Source organism: Eschrichtius robustus, chromosome X, assembly GCF_028021215.1.
Source record: "Eschrichtius robustus isolate mEscRob2 chromosome X, mEscRob2.pri, whole genome shotgun sequence".
NCBI lineage: Eukaryota > Metazoa > Chordata > Mammalia > Artiodactyla > Eschrichtiidae > Eschrichtius > Eschrichtius robustus.
In genome coordinates this window covers 3,913,177-3,929,538 of record NC_090845.1, presented here as the reverse complement: position 1 = coordinate 3,929,538, position 16,362 = coordinate 3,913,177, and positions in this window count along the sequence as shown.

Genomic DNA, 16,362 nt, shown 5'->3' with positions numbered 1-16,362 from the left:
CAGTTACATACATATGTGCTATACAGTAAATCCTTAGTAGTAGTACTTTATATCTGTTAATCCCAAACTCCTAATTTATCCCTCCTCCTCCTCCCCTTTGGTAACCGTAAGTTTGTTTTCTATGTCTGTGAGTCTGTTTCTGTTTTGTAGATAAGTTCATTTGTATTATATTTTAGATTCCACATATAAGTGATATCATACAATATTTGTCTTTCTCTGTCTGACTTACTTCATTTAGTATGAACATCTCTAGGTCCATCCATGTTGCTGCAAATGGCAAGATTTCTTTTTTATGGCTGAATAATATTCCACTGTATATATGTACCACATGTTCTTAAAGCAATACTGAAGGACATCTTGCTGGCTTCCAAGTTTTGGCAATTATGAATAAAGCTGCTTTAATCATTCATGTTCAGGTTATTGTGTGGACAGAATTTTTCAATTTATTTAGGTAAATACCAAGGATGATTAATTGTTGGATTGTATGTTCCTTTTTGTAAGAAACTATCTGTCTTGCAAAGTGGCTGCACCATTTTGCATTCCTATCAGCAGTGAATGAGCGTTTCTTTTATTGCACTTCCTTATCAGCATTTGTTGTTGTCAGTGTTTGTTTTCTAGCGATTCTCATATGTGTGTACTGGTCTCTCCTTGTTTTATTTGCATTTCCCTAATGACCTATGATGTTGAACACCCTTTTATGTGCTTATTTAACCTGAATATATCTTCTTTGGATATATCTGTTCAGATCTTTTGCTGACTTTTCAGTTGGGTATTGTTTTTATATTTTTGAGCTTCACTTGTTATATGTATATTTAAGTACAATTCCTTTATTAGATATGTGCTTTGAAAATACTTTCAGTCTGTGTCTTGTTTATCCATTGTCTTAATAGTACCTCTTGCAGAGCAGAAGTTTTTAATTTTTAATGAAGTTCAGTATAACTTTTTTTCTTTTATAAATTGGGCTTTTGATGTAATATCTAAAAATTTACCACCAAATCCAAGATCATCTAGATTTTCTCCAGAATCTTGATAATTCACTTCATTAGTTTTTTCATTAAGTTTAGAAATAATTTCTATTTTTGGCATACACATATTACATACTTTGCTAATTCTATCCTAAATATTTCGTTTCCCACTGTTTTTAAGCATTTCATTTTGTTTTAATTTTCTTTTCTTTTATAGTAGAAATCAGGCATTTATTTATTTATTCATTTTGTATTCCATGTGTGGTTTTTTTTTTTGAATTTTCTTTTTTTAAATACAACAGGTTCTTATTAGTTATCCATATTACACATATTAGTGTATATATGTCAATCCCAATCTCCCAGTTCATCACACCACCACCCCCCGGCCGCTGCTTTCTCCCCTTGGTGTCCATACGTTTGTTCTCTACGTCTGTGTCTCTATTTCTGCCTTGCAAACCGGTTCATCTGTACCATTTTTCTAGATTCCACATATATGCATTAATACACGATACTTGCTTTTCTCTTTCTGACTTACTTCACTCTGTATGACAGTCTCTAGGTCCATCCATGTGGCTACAAATGACCCAATTTTGTTCCTTTTTTTGGCTGAGTAATATTCCATTGTACACATGTACCACATCTTCTTTATCCATTCGTCTGTTGACGGGCATTTGGGTTGTTTCCATGACCTGACTATTGTAAACAGTGCTGCAGTGAACACTGGGGTGCATGTGTCTTTTTGAATTAAAGTTTTCTCTGGGTATTTGCCCAGTAGTGGGATTGCTGGGTCATATGGTAATTCTGTTTTTAGTTTTTTAAGGACCCTCCATACTGTTCTCCATAGTGGCTGTATCAATTTACATTCCCACCAGTAGTACAGGAGGGTTCCCTTTTCTCCACACCATTTGTTGTTTGTAGATTTTCTGATGATGGCCATTCTGACTGGTGTGAGGTGATACTTCATTGTAGTTTTGATTTGCATTTCTCTAATAATTAGTGAGGTTGAGCAGCTTATCATGTGCCTCTTGGCCATCTGCATGTCTTCTTTAGAGAAATGTCTATTTAGGTCTTCTGCCCATTTTTTGATTGGCTTGTTTGTTTTTTTAGTATTGAGCTGCATGGGCTGTTCATATATTTTGGAGATTAATCTTTTGTCCATTGATTCGTTTGCAAATATTTTCTCCCATTCTGAGTGTTGTCTTTTTGTCTTGTTTATAGTTTCCTTTGATGTGCAAAAGCTTTCAAGTTTCATTAGGTCCCATTTGTTTATTTTTGTTTTTATTTCCATTTCTCCAGGAGGTGGGTCAAAAAAGATCTTGCTGTGATTTATGTCAAAGAGTGTTCTGCCTATGTTTTCCTCTGAGAGTTTTATAGTGCCTGGTTTTAAATTTAGGTCTTTAATGCATTTTGAGTTTATTTTTGTGTATGGAGTGTTCTAATTTCATTCTTTTACATGTAGCTGTCCATTTTTTCCACACCCCTTATTGAAGAGACTGTCTTTTCCCCGTTGTATATGCTTGCCTCCTTTATCAAAAATAAGGTGACCATATATGCGTAGGTTTATCCCGGGCTTTCTATCCTGTTCCATTGACCTATATTTCTGTTTTTGTGCCAGTACCATACTGTGTTGGTTACTGTAGCTTTGTGGTATAGTCTGAAGTCAGGGAGTCTAATTCCTCCAGCTCCATTTTTTTCCCTCAAGATTGCTTTGGCTGTTCGGGGTCTTTTGTGTCTCCATACAACTTTTAAGAATTTTTATTCTAGTTCTGTAAAAAATACCTTTGGTAATTTGATAGGGATTGCATTGAATCTGTAGGTTGCTTTGGGTAGTATAGTCATTTTCACAATAATGATTCTGCCAATCCAAGAACATGGTACATCCCTCCATCTGTTTGTGTCATCTTTGATTTCTGTCTTCAGTGTCTTACAGTTTTCTGAGCACAGGTCTTTTAAATCCTTAGGTAGGTTTATTCCTAGGTATTTTATTCTTTTTGTTGCAATGGTGAATGGGATTGTTTCCTTGATTTCTCTTTCTGATCTTTCCTTGTTAGTGTATAAGAATGCAATAGATTTTCTGTGCATTAATTTTGTATCCTGCAATTTTACCAAATTCATTGACGAGCTCTGCTAGTTTTCTGGTTGCATCTTCAGGATTCTCTATGTATAGTATCATGTCATCTGCAAATAGTGACAGCTTTACTTTTTCTTTTCCAATTTATATTCCGTTTATTTCTTTTTTCTTTTCTGATTGCCATGGCCAGGACTTCCAAAACTATGTTGAATAATAGTGACGAGAGTGGACATCCTTGTCTTGTTCCTGATCTTAGAGGAAATGCTTTCAGTTTTTCACCATTAAGAATGATGTTTGCTGTGGGTTTGTTGTATATGGCCTTTGTTATGTTGAAATAGGTTCCCTCTGTGCCCACTTTCTGGAGAGTTTTCATCATAAATGGGTATTGAATTTTGTCAGGAGCTTTTTCTGCATCTTTTGAGATGATCATATGGTTTTTAATTCTTCAATTTGTTAATATGGTGTATCACATTGATTGATTTGCATATATTGAAGAATCCTTGCATCCCTGGGAAAAATTCACTTGATCATGGTGTATGGTCCTTTTAATCTGTTGTTGGATTCTGTTTGCTAGTATTTTGTTGAGGATTTTTGCATCTATATTCATCGGTGATATTGATCTGTAATTTAATTTCTTTGTAGTATCTCCGTCTGGTTTTGGTATCAGGGTGATGGTGGCCTCATAGAATGAGTTTGGGAGTGTTCCTTCCTCTGAAATTTTTTGGAAGAGTTTGAGAAGGATGGGTGTTAGCTCTTCTCTAAAAGTTTGATAGAATTCACCTGTGAAGCCATCTGGTCCTGGACTTTTGTTTGTTGGAAGATTTTTAATCACAGTTTCAATTTCATTACTGGTTCAGTGATTTCTTCCTGATTCAGTGTTGGAAGTTTATACCTTTCTAAGAATTTGTCCATTTCTTCCAGGTTGTCCATTTTATTGGCATAGAATTGCTTGTAGTAGTCTCTTATGATGCTTTGTATTTCTGTGGTGTCTGTTGTAACTTCTCCTTTTTCATTTCTAATTTTATTGATTTGAGTCCTCTCCCTCTTTTTCTTGATGAGTCTGGCTAAAGGTTTATCAATTTTGTTTATCTTCTCAAAGAACCAGCTTTTCGTTTTATTGATCTTTGCTATTGTTTTCTTTATTTCTATTTCATTTATTTCTACCCTGATCCTTATGACTTCTCTCCTCCTACTAACTTTGGGTTTTGTTTGTTCTTCTTTCTCTAGTTCCTTTAGGTGTGAGGTTAGATTGTTTATTTGAGATTTTTCTTGTTTCTTGAGGTAGGATTGTATAGCTATAAACTTCTCTCTTAAAACTGCTTTTGCTGCATCCCATAGGTTTTGGATCATCGTGTTTTCTCTCTAGGTATTTTTTTGATTTCCTCTTTGATTTCTTCAGTGATCTCTTGGTGATTTAGTAACGTATTTTTTAACCTACATGTGTTTGTGTTTTTTACATTATTTTCCCTGTAATTTATTTCTAATGTCATAGTGTTGTGGTCAGAAAAGATGCTGGATATGATTTCAATTTTCTTAAATACTCCGAGCCTTGATTTGTGATGCAAGATTTGATCTATATTGGAGAATGTTCCGTGTGCACTTGAGAAGAAAGTGGAATCTGCTATTTTCGGATGGCATGTCCTGTAAATATCAATTAAATCTATCTGGTCTGTTGTGTCATTTAAAGCTTGTGTTTCCTTATTGATTTTCTGTCTGGATGATGTGTCCATTGGTGTAAGTGAGGTGTTAAAGTCCCCCACTATTATTGTGTTACTGTCGATTTCCTCTTTTATAGCTGTTAGCATTTGCCTTATGTATTGAGGTGCTCCTATTTGGGTGCATATATATTTGTAATTGTTATAGCTTCTTCTTGGATTGATCCCTTCATCTTTATGTAGTGTTCTTCTTTGTCTCTTGTAACAGTCTTTATTTTAAAGTCTATTTTCATTGTTATGAGTACTGGTACTGCAGCTTCCTTTTGATATCCATTTGCATGGAGTATCTTTTTCCATCCCCTCACTTTCAGTCTGTATGTGTCTCTAGGTCTGAAGTGGGTTTCTTGTAGGCAGCACATATATGGGTCTTGTTTTGTATCCATTCAGCGAGCCTGTGTCTTTTGTTTGGAGCATTTAATCCATTCACATTTAAGGTAATTATCGATACGTATGTTTCTATTACCATTTTCTTAATTGTTTTGTGTTTGTTTTTGTCAGTCCTTTTCTTCTCTTGTGTTTCTCACTTAGAGAAGTTCCTTTAGTGTTTGTGGTAGAGCTGGTTTGGTGGTGCTGAATTCTCTTAGCTTTTGCTTGTCTGTAAAGCTTTTGATTTCTCCATTGAATCTGAAAGAGATCCTTGCCAGGTAAAGTAATCTTGGTTATAGGTTTTTCCCTTTCGTTACTTTAAATACATCATGCCACTCCTTTCTGGCTTGTAGAGTTTCTGCTGATAAATCAGCTTTTAACCTTATGGGAGTTCCCTTGTATGTTATTTGTCATTATTCCCTTGTTGCTTTTTTTTTTAATTTATTTATGGCTGTGTTGGGTCTTCGTTTCTGTGCGAGGGCTTTCTTCTAGTTGTGGCAAGCGGGGCCACTCTTCATCGTGGTGCGCGGGCCTCTCACTATCGCGGCCTCTCTTGTTGGGAGCACAGGCTCCAGACGCGCAGGCTCAGTAATTGTGGCTCACGGGCCCAGCTGCTCCGTGGCATGTGGGATCTTCCCAGACCAGGGCTCGAACCCGTGTCCCCTGCATTGGCAGGAAGACTCTCAACCACTGCGCCACCAGGGAAGCCCTCCCTTGTTGCTTTTAATACTTTTTCTTTGGCTTTAATTTTTGTCAATTTGATTACTAGGTGTCTCAGTGTGTTCCTCCTTGGGTTTATCTTGCCTGGCACTCTCTGCACTTCCTGGACTTGGATGGCTATTTCCTTTCCCATGTTAGGGAAGTTTTCAACTATAATCTCTCCAGATATTTTCTTGGGTCCTTTCTCTCTCTCTTCTTCTTTTGGGACCCCTATAATACGAGTGTTGGTGTGTGTAATGTTGTCCCAGAGGTCTCTTAGGCTGTCTTCATTTCTTTTCATTCTGTTTCTTTATTCTGGTTTGTGTCAGTGATTTCCACCATTCTGTCTTGCAGGTTGCTTATCTGCTCTTCTGCCTCAGTTATTCTGCTATTGATTCCTTCTAGTGTATTTTTCATTTCATTTCTTGTGTTGTTCATCACTGTTTGTTCTTTATTTCTTCTAGGTGTTTGTTCTTTAATTCTTCTAGGTCTTTGTGAAACATTTCTTGCATCTTCTCGATCTTTGCCTCCATTCTTTTTCCGAGGTCCTGGATCATCTTCACTATCATTATTCTGAATTCTTTTTCTGGAAGGTTGCCTATCTCCATTTCATTTAGTTGTTTTTCTGGGGTTTTATTTTGTTCCTTCCTTTTGTCTGGTACAAAGTCCTCTGCCTTTTCATCTTGTCTGTCTTTCTGTGGATGTGGTTTTTGTTCCATAGGCTGCAGGATTGTACTTTTTGCTTCTGCTGCCTGCCCTCTGGTGCATGAGGCTCTCTAAGAGGCTTGGGAAAGCTTCCTGATTGGACGGACTGGTGATGGTGGGTAGAGCTGGGTGTTGCTCTGGTGGGCAGAGCTCAGTAAAACTTTAATCTGCTTGTCTGCTGATGGGTGGGGCTGCGTTCCCTCCCTGTTGGTTGTTTGGCTTGAGGGGACCCAGCACTGGAGCCTACCCGGCTCTTTGGTGGGGCTAATGGTGGACTCTGGGAGGGCTCTCGCCAAGGAGCACTTCCCAGAACTTCTGCTGCCAGTGTCCTTGTCCCCGTGGTGAGCCACAGCTACCCACCCCCTGCCTGTGCAGGAGACCCTCCAACACTAGCAGGTAGGTCTGGTTCAGTCTCCCCTGGGGTCACTGCTCCTTCCCCTGGGTCCTGATGCACACCCTACTTTGTGTGTGCCCTCCAAGAGTGGAGTCTCTGTTTCCCCCAGTCCTGTTGAAGTCCTGCAGTCAAATCCCGCTAGCCTTCGAAGTCTGATTCTCTGGGAATTCCTCCTCCCGTTGCCGGACTCCCAGGTTGGGAAGCCTGACGTGGGGCTCAGAACCTTCACTCCAGTAGGTGGAGTTCTGTGGTATAAGTGTGCTCCAGTGTGTAAGTCACACACCCAGCAGTTATGGGATTTGACTTTATTGTGATTGAGCCCCTGCTAGCATCTCACTGCGGCTTCTCCTTTGTCTTTGGATGTGGGGTATCTTTCCCGGGGAATGCCAGTGTCTTCCTGTCAACGACTGTCCAGTAGTTAGTTGTGATTCCAGTGCTCTCGCAAGAGGGAGTGAGCGCATGTCCTTCTACTCTGCCGTCTTGAACCAATCTCCTGTTTTAATTTTGAATTCCAATTGTTTTATAACATATATAAAAATAAAATTAGTTTTGTTTCTTTAACTTGTCTGAAACCTCACTAAACTCACTTGTCTTGTTCCTGTTGTTTATTTTGTAGATAATTTGATATATTCTTTATAATTATCATGTTGTATGTGAACATAGAAAGTTTTATGTCTTACTTTTGAACCTGCATTCCTTTTTTTCCCCCTTTTTACTCCATTTTGGTACTGCTAGCAACTCTAGTAAAATGTTGACTAGAAGTTGTAGTAACAGATATCCTTTGTTCTTGATCAACAGACTAAAGCATCATCTTTCACCATTACGTTTAAATGTTATATGTAAGTTTTAATTTTATGCACACGTAAACTTCATAACATTTTTTAAAATTCCTAGTTTCCCAATAATTTTTATGGTTAATATATTAAATTTTGCCAGTTACGAAGAATAGTTTTGTTGGATACAGGGTTTTTGCTGGGTAGCCTCTTTTTCTCTCTTTTAACACTTTGTATATGCCATCCCACTGTTTTCTAGACCCCATCACATCTGATAAACACTAAGCTGTTAATCATTTTGAGGTTCCTTTACTTGGTGGGTCATTTTTCTCTTGCCAATTTCAAGATGTTCCCTTTATCTTTGGCTTTTGGCAAATTTCCTATGATGTATCTGGATGTGAATGTCCTTATATTTGTTCTACTTGGAGTTTCTTGAGCTTTTTGGAATATAGACTAGTTTTTTGTTGTTGTTGTTTGTTTTCCCATTGAATTTGGGAAGTGTTCACCTAACACATTTTCAAATTAAATTTGTGCTTTTTCTCTCTCTTTCCTTTCTACGACTCCATTAGATATATGTTGATATTCTTAATGGAATTCCGTGAAGTCTGTGAGACTCTGTTCATTTTTCCTCATTTTTTATTCTTATTCTTCCTCAGCATGATCATAACTACTGACCTAGTTTCTGATTCACTGATTCATTCTTGCTTCAGGTCAAATCTACCTCTTAGTCATGCTAGTAAATTTTTCATTTATTTTATAACTTTCAACTCCAGATTTTCAGTTTCTTTCTTTTTTTAAAGGAAGTTTTATCTCTTTATCAGAAGCCTTTTTTGGAGGTGTGTTACTGGCATTATACTCTAATTATTTAAAAATCTTTTTTTTTCTTATTTGAAGATATTAGTAGCAGCTGATTTTAAGTATTTTTCTCCTGGGACAATATCTGGGCCTTTCCATTATATTTTTTTCTATTTATGGACTATCCTTGCCTCTTTGTTTTTATATCTAACAGGCTTTTTGTTGAAAAATTGGACATTTTAGATCATTATAGAGTAACAAATTTGAATTCTGATTTTCTCTGGGATTTCCGTTGCTTCCATTTTTTGTTTTACTATTGTTATTTTTTTGAATGAGGGGCTCAGAAAACTTTGCTTTTTGTTTAGTGACTTGCTTATAGAGTCTCTGTTCCCTGCAGTGTGAAGCCACTAATGTCTCTGCTCAGTTTGTTTTGTTTTGTTTTGTTTTCTCTTTTTGGCTGTGCCAAATGGCTTGCAGGATCTTGGTTCCCTTTCCAGGGATTGAACCCGGGCCAAAGCAGTGAAAGCGCCGAGCCCTAACCACTGGACCACCAGGGAATTCCCCCCACCCTTTTCTTTTAAATTCTTGTTTTTATTTTTAAGACTGGCTTCTTAGGGGGTCAGCCTAGCTTAGTAGTCAACCACTAATTGTTCCGTTTTCTTTAAACAACTTGAGTCAACAAGGCACAAACATCTTGCCCTAGGAGACCCGCGTGTGGGTTGCAACATGCATTCAAAGTGCATGCGGTTTACAGGGAGCGCTGGGCAAGTAGGTAACCAATGGCCTATTCTGTCTTTCCTGGCACTGCTGCAGCCCTGCATGTGCATACAGCCTTCCAAATCCCCGGGGATATGCCAGGGGTTTCCAGAGTTGTCTAGGACTCTCTCATCTTTCCCATTTCCCTTAACATTTTTCACCTAGTCTCTTGCCCAGTCCAGCAGTATGATCATTCGGGGTAGCCATGAGGCTCTTTTTTCCATCATTTCCCACCAATCAATTACAACTGATTTTGAAAACACCCCTGATATGGGATTTTTATGCACAGCTACACATCAGTCAGCCCACTCCATCAGCAGCAAGGCTGCTGGTCTTTGGGGAGAAGGCAGGACAGTAGCAGCCTGAGTCAGACACTACAGACCCTGTACTTTTTTAACCAACATTCAGTACTTGAGTAAATATTTTTCATATTTGTTGTATACCTTTAATTAATTTCCAGAACTCTAACATAGTTGTTTTTGATAATTTCATAGTTTTGTGAGTTTCACAGTTTTTTTGTTGGAGGAGAGAATTTTATGAGCTCTCATTCAGTCTTTCCAGAAGTCCTGTACCAGCCTTTGGGTTTTTGTCACCTGAAGCTGCTCATGTAGCCCATTGGTGGATTGGTGGAAATCCATTGGTGGATTTCAGTTAAGAAAATGATGATCTCCTACATGCTAAGCATTTTGTTCATTGCTAGTAGGTCACTGGGAATTCTGTCTACCTAAAAAGAGACCCTGACTTTATGTAGGTATCCCGGTGCTATGGTCCCCTAATCATAATGGGTTCTGTAGAGTATTGGGCTAATCATAATCTAATCATAATTGGGCTTCGTGCGTCACATGTGCAAGTGCTTTGTTTTGCATCTTAACTAGATTCTCTCCCTATGGCTTAACCTCATCAGATTTTAGCTTCTTTCTCATCTTTGATGACTAATCATCATACTCTAAGGAAAAATGAAGTGTCTTATTTCGGGAAAGAGCTACAAGCACGTGAGATGTGGTGAGAGGGTATCAGCTGGTGCTTCCTCTAAATTACAGCGTTGGTCATATTATACTGCATTCTGCCGAATCCTTATGGGCACACACACCCCCACAGCACATTATCGCTGCTCAGCCCCGTAATAATTGAGGTGTTTTCTGGTTCTAGTGAGGAAAGCACAGGCTCTTTTTTGAAGTAGTCTGACTAACCAGTCCCATCTCTCAAGTGACATCTGGTGGGAGATTTATATCACATTATAAAAGCACCATCTGTGATTTATTTTTCTCTTCTCACCAAGACACTTCCAGGATTTACGCTACGCGTCCTAAACAGAATTATCTCCTGGTTCTTGGCTTACTCAGTTTTCTGCCGAGCTGTGTGCAAGTGTTTCTGTGCGTTGCAAGTAAGCTACCTTTCTTCATAGGTATGTTCATCGATTTATTTAACCGTTTAGGAATCCAGTAACATCAACAAGGGCATAGGCGATGCATGGAAGGAAAGCCATGAGTCCAGGATCATGGCTTTCTGGGAAAGAAGAAATCATGAAGTGAAGGGAAAGGCTATTTTTATCTTCATATGGATGATTCTGATGCATTAGTGATGCCAGTGCTGCTTATAGTCTTAGGTCGTTGTCTTCTACAAACATGAAGAAAATTAAAAATGTAGTTGAGCTGATTACGTTTAATATGATACTGGCGAGAGCATGAAAGAAAAAAATACAAGCGATGGCTGGGGGAAACAGTGGAAAAATTCTCCTACAGGACTCATTTCACAGAGCTCCGTCTGTGTATGTGCCTGTGTGGGGTTGGATAGAACGCTTCCACCAGATGCAATTAGTTGTGAGTGATCCTGTATCGGGTCTTTTGCTGACAGCTTCTAAGTTGCATGTTCACGGCTCCAAGACAGAGAAAATTACATACGGTGTAAGTCTGAGATGCTTACAGCATCTATAAATCTTGTTTATAATTATGAAACATGTTGTGGCTGCAAGATGTTTCGTTCACACTGGGATTCACTAGGGTTAATCGTATTTCACAGTTCAGTGCTTCGCGAAATTTCCCCCCTTTGTCCTCAAAGCATCCCGCTGTAGAGTCTAGATCAGTGTGATTCTTTTGGATATTGAAATCCAAACACTTATTGAAGTCCTAGCCTTTGCCACCTTGCCAGTTGGACTGTTTTGTTACGCCATTCTTTTTTTTTAAATTAATTTTTATGGAAATACAGTTGATTTACAATGTTGTGTTAGTTACAGGTGTACAGCAAAGTGATTCAGTGATACATATATGAATATAAATGTATACATTTTTAGATTCTTCTGCATTATAGGTTATTACAAGATATGGAATAAGAGTTCTCTGTGCTCTACAGTAGGTCCTTGTTGTTTATGTATTTTATATGTAGTAGTGTGTATCGGTCAATCCCAAACTCCTAATTTATCCCTCCCCCCACCTTTTCCCTTTGGTAACCGTAAGTTTGTTTTTGGTGTCTGTGAGTCTGTTTCTGTTTTCTAGATAAGTTCATTTGAGCTCTTTTTTTAGATTCCACGTAGAAGTGATATTATATGATATTTGCCTTTCTCTGTATGACTTACTTCACTTAGTATGGTAATGTCTGCATCCATCCACGTTGCTGCAAATGGCATTATTTCATTCTCTTTATGGCTGAGTAATATTCCATTGTGTATGTATCCCATTCTTAAAGCAGTAAGCCCCAGAAAAAAAGCCTTAACCTACTAAAAAACTCAGGAGGTGTATTTATCATGTTTCTACCCACCCAACTGATGTTCTCAGTTCTTAGTTAGGACAGTTGTCTGTGAAAGAGCATGAATGGGGGGGAAATGATCATTGAAGTTCCTCTATTTCAAAGGATTATTTCATTAACAGCCTTTATAAAAGACAACTGTGAGAATAGGAAATTTGAATCGAGTATCCTAGCGGTATGTTTTCGTCTCGGATACATGTTGGCCTCTGGGACTTTACCTGTTGCAATGACATTTTCTATATTTTCCGTTGGGACACGTTTGTCCTTGGTCAGTTCCTCGAACTTGCTGAATTCTTCCCTGAGACTACACCCTTTGGCGGGATTCCATAGCAAATAAGCCAGAAGAGATGTCCGTTAGAACCTTCCATAATTTATAAGGTATGACCTGGGTCATAACTGTCTAATACTGTCTAATAAATCTCACCGTCACCACCACCGCGTCCCCCAGCCCCTTCATGCTACTCACCAGGTAATTTTCAAGAGAGGTTCCAAAATGTGTACATCAGGTCTTCAGATGGTACCATGTGGTAGAGTCCAAATATTGAACATTTTATCACTTTCCTGTTCTTACAACTACTGAGAAAATTAAAGACCATTCACCTGTGAGCTGAAGAATTCCCAAATTTGATACAGTCTCAGAGAACATCAGAGAACATAATGGCAGGGCCTGAGAGCTCAGAATTCCTCCAAACTCTGTTCCTTTTGAGTTTTGTCTGCATTCTAGAATTTGTTCCCTGGTTTTCCTGAACCGTAATCAAGTGAATGGGAAAAAAAATGATTTGGACTTTTCAGCAAGCATACTAACCCCATCACACATGCTAATCGGGGGGAAAACTCACGCTTTATCATTGTCAAAGACAAGCTTCAACCGCCATGCACCTCCAATGAGGATACAATATCGGAAAGGCTAAACGGGATCTATCAGTGGACCCGTGGGGTTGGCCAGAGGGCAGAATGATTGAGTTGCCTGAGAACATTGCATGTGAAGGATTCAATATGATTCAGTGGTTATTTGCAGAATATTGGGTTCAAGTCTCAACCACTATTTTAACGATTGTGACAAAAATAAAGCATTTGTGGTTGAGATGAATGCAGTGATGCCTGGAAACTGGTGACTCTGCTGAATGCAAATTTTAAATCTTGGCTCACTTAGGTGGCAGGACCTGGCTACTCCAGTGTGTGATATTTGGCAATAAACTCATGGACCATCCTGGAATATTTTATTGGATCTCCAGAATAAGTGTGTATAATATTTTAAAAAGCCATCTGATAGAATCCCTAGTGGATGCATTTTTTCATTTTTTTAGTAGACAACCTTTCAGCATCCCTAACTCAGCCAACATGAAGTCTGAATTCCCATGTGTGAACACCTTTCTGCTCCAGCGTACTTAATAAAAAATAAGGTATATACGCACTTCTGTCCATAATATAAAAATACAGATGATATGAACATATTTAGTTTGCATAGGATAAGCTACAGTATGTACTGATGACTTCAGTCAGGTGTGTGGTCTTGTCTTCATCGATGCTTTCAGCATAGATTACCAACATGTTCTTTGATACAATAATCAGTTGGAAATAATTTCTACCCGAGACTGTGATAGAAAAAAAAAAATTCAAACCTCAATATGGTTAACTTTTTTCATTTTCAATTTGACATGCTTTATTTTTCACATGCTGTTGTCAGTCTTTCCTTCAACGATGATCTCTGTCTCACTGACATTTCTCGTAGTGTGTTGTTAGAACCAATTAACGCACTTTTAACCAGAGATGTATTCATTCGTCTTTTGTTACCCGGAACTTGATTGACCGGAGACGTTTCAGTATTTATTTACATAACAAATCACCAGCCACAGGCGTTAGTTTCTGCAAAAATCCCCTGGTCAATAATGAGTTATGAGAGCTACTGAAGTAGGCAGGCTTCTTCCACAACCCCCCTCTTCTGAAGATGGTAAAGATTTCCAGTCGTCTTTGAGACTGAACAGTCTGTGCACAATAGCAAAGTTGCTTATCGCAGTATTTGTAGGTATATGATTGGTGGTAGACCGCAACCCTCTCGTACAAGAACACATGACTGTGTTACATTTTCAGGAATTTTGTGACCGAATTGTCAAGTACAGCCATTATTAAAAAGTAATTCTATAAACTTAAATGAATCATATTAAAATACCGAATTGTCAAGTACAGCCATTATTAAAAAGTAATTCTATAAACTTAAATGAATCATATTAAAATAAAAGTTAATGCATAACCCACAGTTATTTCCTAGTACAAGAGCTAATAAAAGAGGTATAAATGAAGCTATTGCAAAATGTTGGAAATATATACTCTGTAATGATTCCTCAGTAGATCCTGTTGCTGCATATAGCCACATTTAAAATGAAAAAATACGCATCAGACCAAGATTAGAAGGCTACATTGTACATTTTTTTCCATGAAAATCAAATATGTAGACATTTGATCACTTAATATTACAGTATTGATATTTGAGAAGTATTTCCAGTTATTTATTTATTTATTGTTTTAAATGTAACATCATTTCCATAAGTTTTTTTTTTGTTCTTTTTTTTGCGCTATTTATTTATTTATTTATTTATTTATTTTGGTTGTGTTGGGTCTTCGTTTCTGTGCGAGGGCTTTCTCCAGTTCCGGCGAGCGAGGGCCACTCTTCGTCGCGGTGCGCGGGCCTCTCACCGTCACGGCCTCTCTTGTTGCGGAGCACAAGCTCCAGACGCGCAGGCTCAGTAGTTGTGGCTCACGGGCCCAGTTGCCCCGCGGCACGTGGGATCTTCCCAGACCAGGGCTCGAACCCGTGTCCCCTGCATTGGCAGGCAGATTCTCAACCACTGCGCCACCAGGGAAGCCCTTTCTCCAGTTATTTTAAACTATAGAGATAGAAGTCTGTCCCAATGCCCCCATTGCTTTCAAATTATGTAAAACTTAGTTTGAAATTTTTGCTGTTATTTTAACTATTCTCATACTTATCTTTGGGATTTAAATTAATCAGGTTATACTTCTTAAACATGCTAATAAAGAACTTTTAATATTTAAGAATTTTTTTAGTTAAAGCAAATATGATCGTGTTGGTCAAATAAAAGGTACAAAAACTTTTGAAAGAGATGATGTAATTTTAAATAGCTTTAAAAACTTCCGCATGCCTGAGGAACATATGAAATCAGTGCTCTGGGACTTTTTCTCAGATAGTGTCAGTAGCAACATTCCACACTTGGACCTTATCCTGATGTTGTGTAGCACAATTAATGCTTGGAAAATTAAATGTCTTTTTCAAGGTTGCATTTGTAATTAGTAGAACAAATTGTTCACAGATCCAGACATCTAGATGTCTTGGATGGAGCTAAGACTGTACATTTGAACACGTTCTGTGGTTTTGAGAAGATGCACCCATCGGAAAAGGTCACGGACTCACAATCCGTTCCATAAATACCTTTTTCTCTTCTTGTTCCCATTGCTGTGTGTTCTTGGCGTATCCCATTAATCCTTAAAAACAAAAAGAAGACATTCCTGGTTTCCCATCCATTCCTCAACACTTGAGGAACTGCAAAAGCGACAATGCCTTCTAATTGCTAAAAATTACAGGTGTTTTTAATCTTAGGCTCATTTAATTTAGCCACACTACTTGGTACTTTATTTGTTCTATTACAGGGTTCCTCACCCGCAGCACCATTGACATTTTGGCAGGATAGTTCTTTGTTGGGGGAGGGGAGACTGTCCTGATCACTGTGGGGTGTGGAGTAACATTCCTGGTGTCTACCCAGGAGATTCCAGCAGCTCCACGTGAAACCAGACATATCTCCAGACATGGCCGCGTGCCATCCGGGGAGGGAGGACAGAGCCATGTCCCATATTTAGGATTGCTACTCCATTCCTTTAAACAATCCCACTCTGTCGTTTGCCTCCGTTCCAAAGATCATGTCTCTCCCTCTGCCATAAATGTTGGTGCTCCCACACACTCTGAAGTCCTCTCTCTCCCGAAGCAGATCGTTCAACTTCTGTGAATTCAGGTAGCACTTACTTAGTAAGAAGCTTCAAATAGAATAACGATGAATGATAGACATACAGACAGAGATAGACACAGACACACACACAGACATAGAAAGAAATGGAAGTATGTATTTACAGACCACACACAGATCAGCCGTGTATAGATTCATTAACCACATCTCAAACTTATACCCCGCAGGCATGTTTATTATTATTAATTCTTTTTCACACTTGCTTTTCTCCACCTTACCTGTTAGTCTCCCCTTTGGTTTAATGGCATCGCCATTTTTACGGACGGACAAGTTCAAACTTGAGCATTTAATTTGGACAATAAACTATTGATACTCTAAATTTTTCTTAAAATGTTGATTTCAGTCAC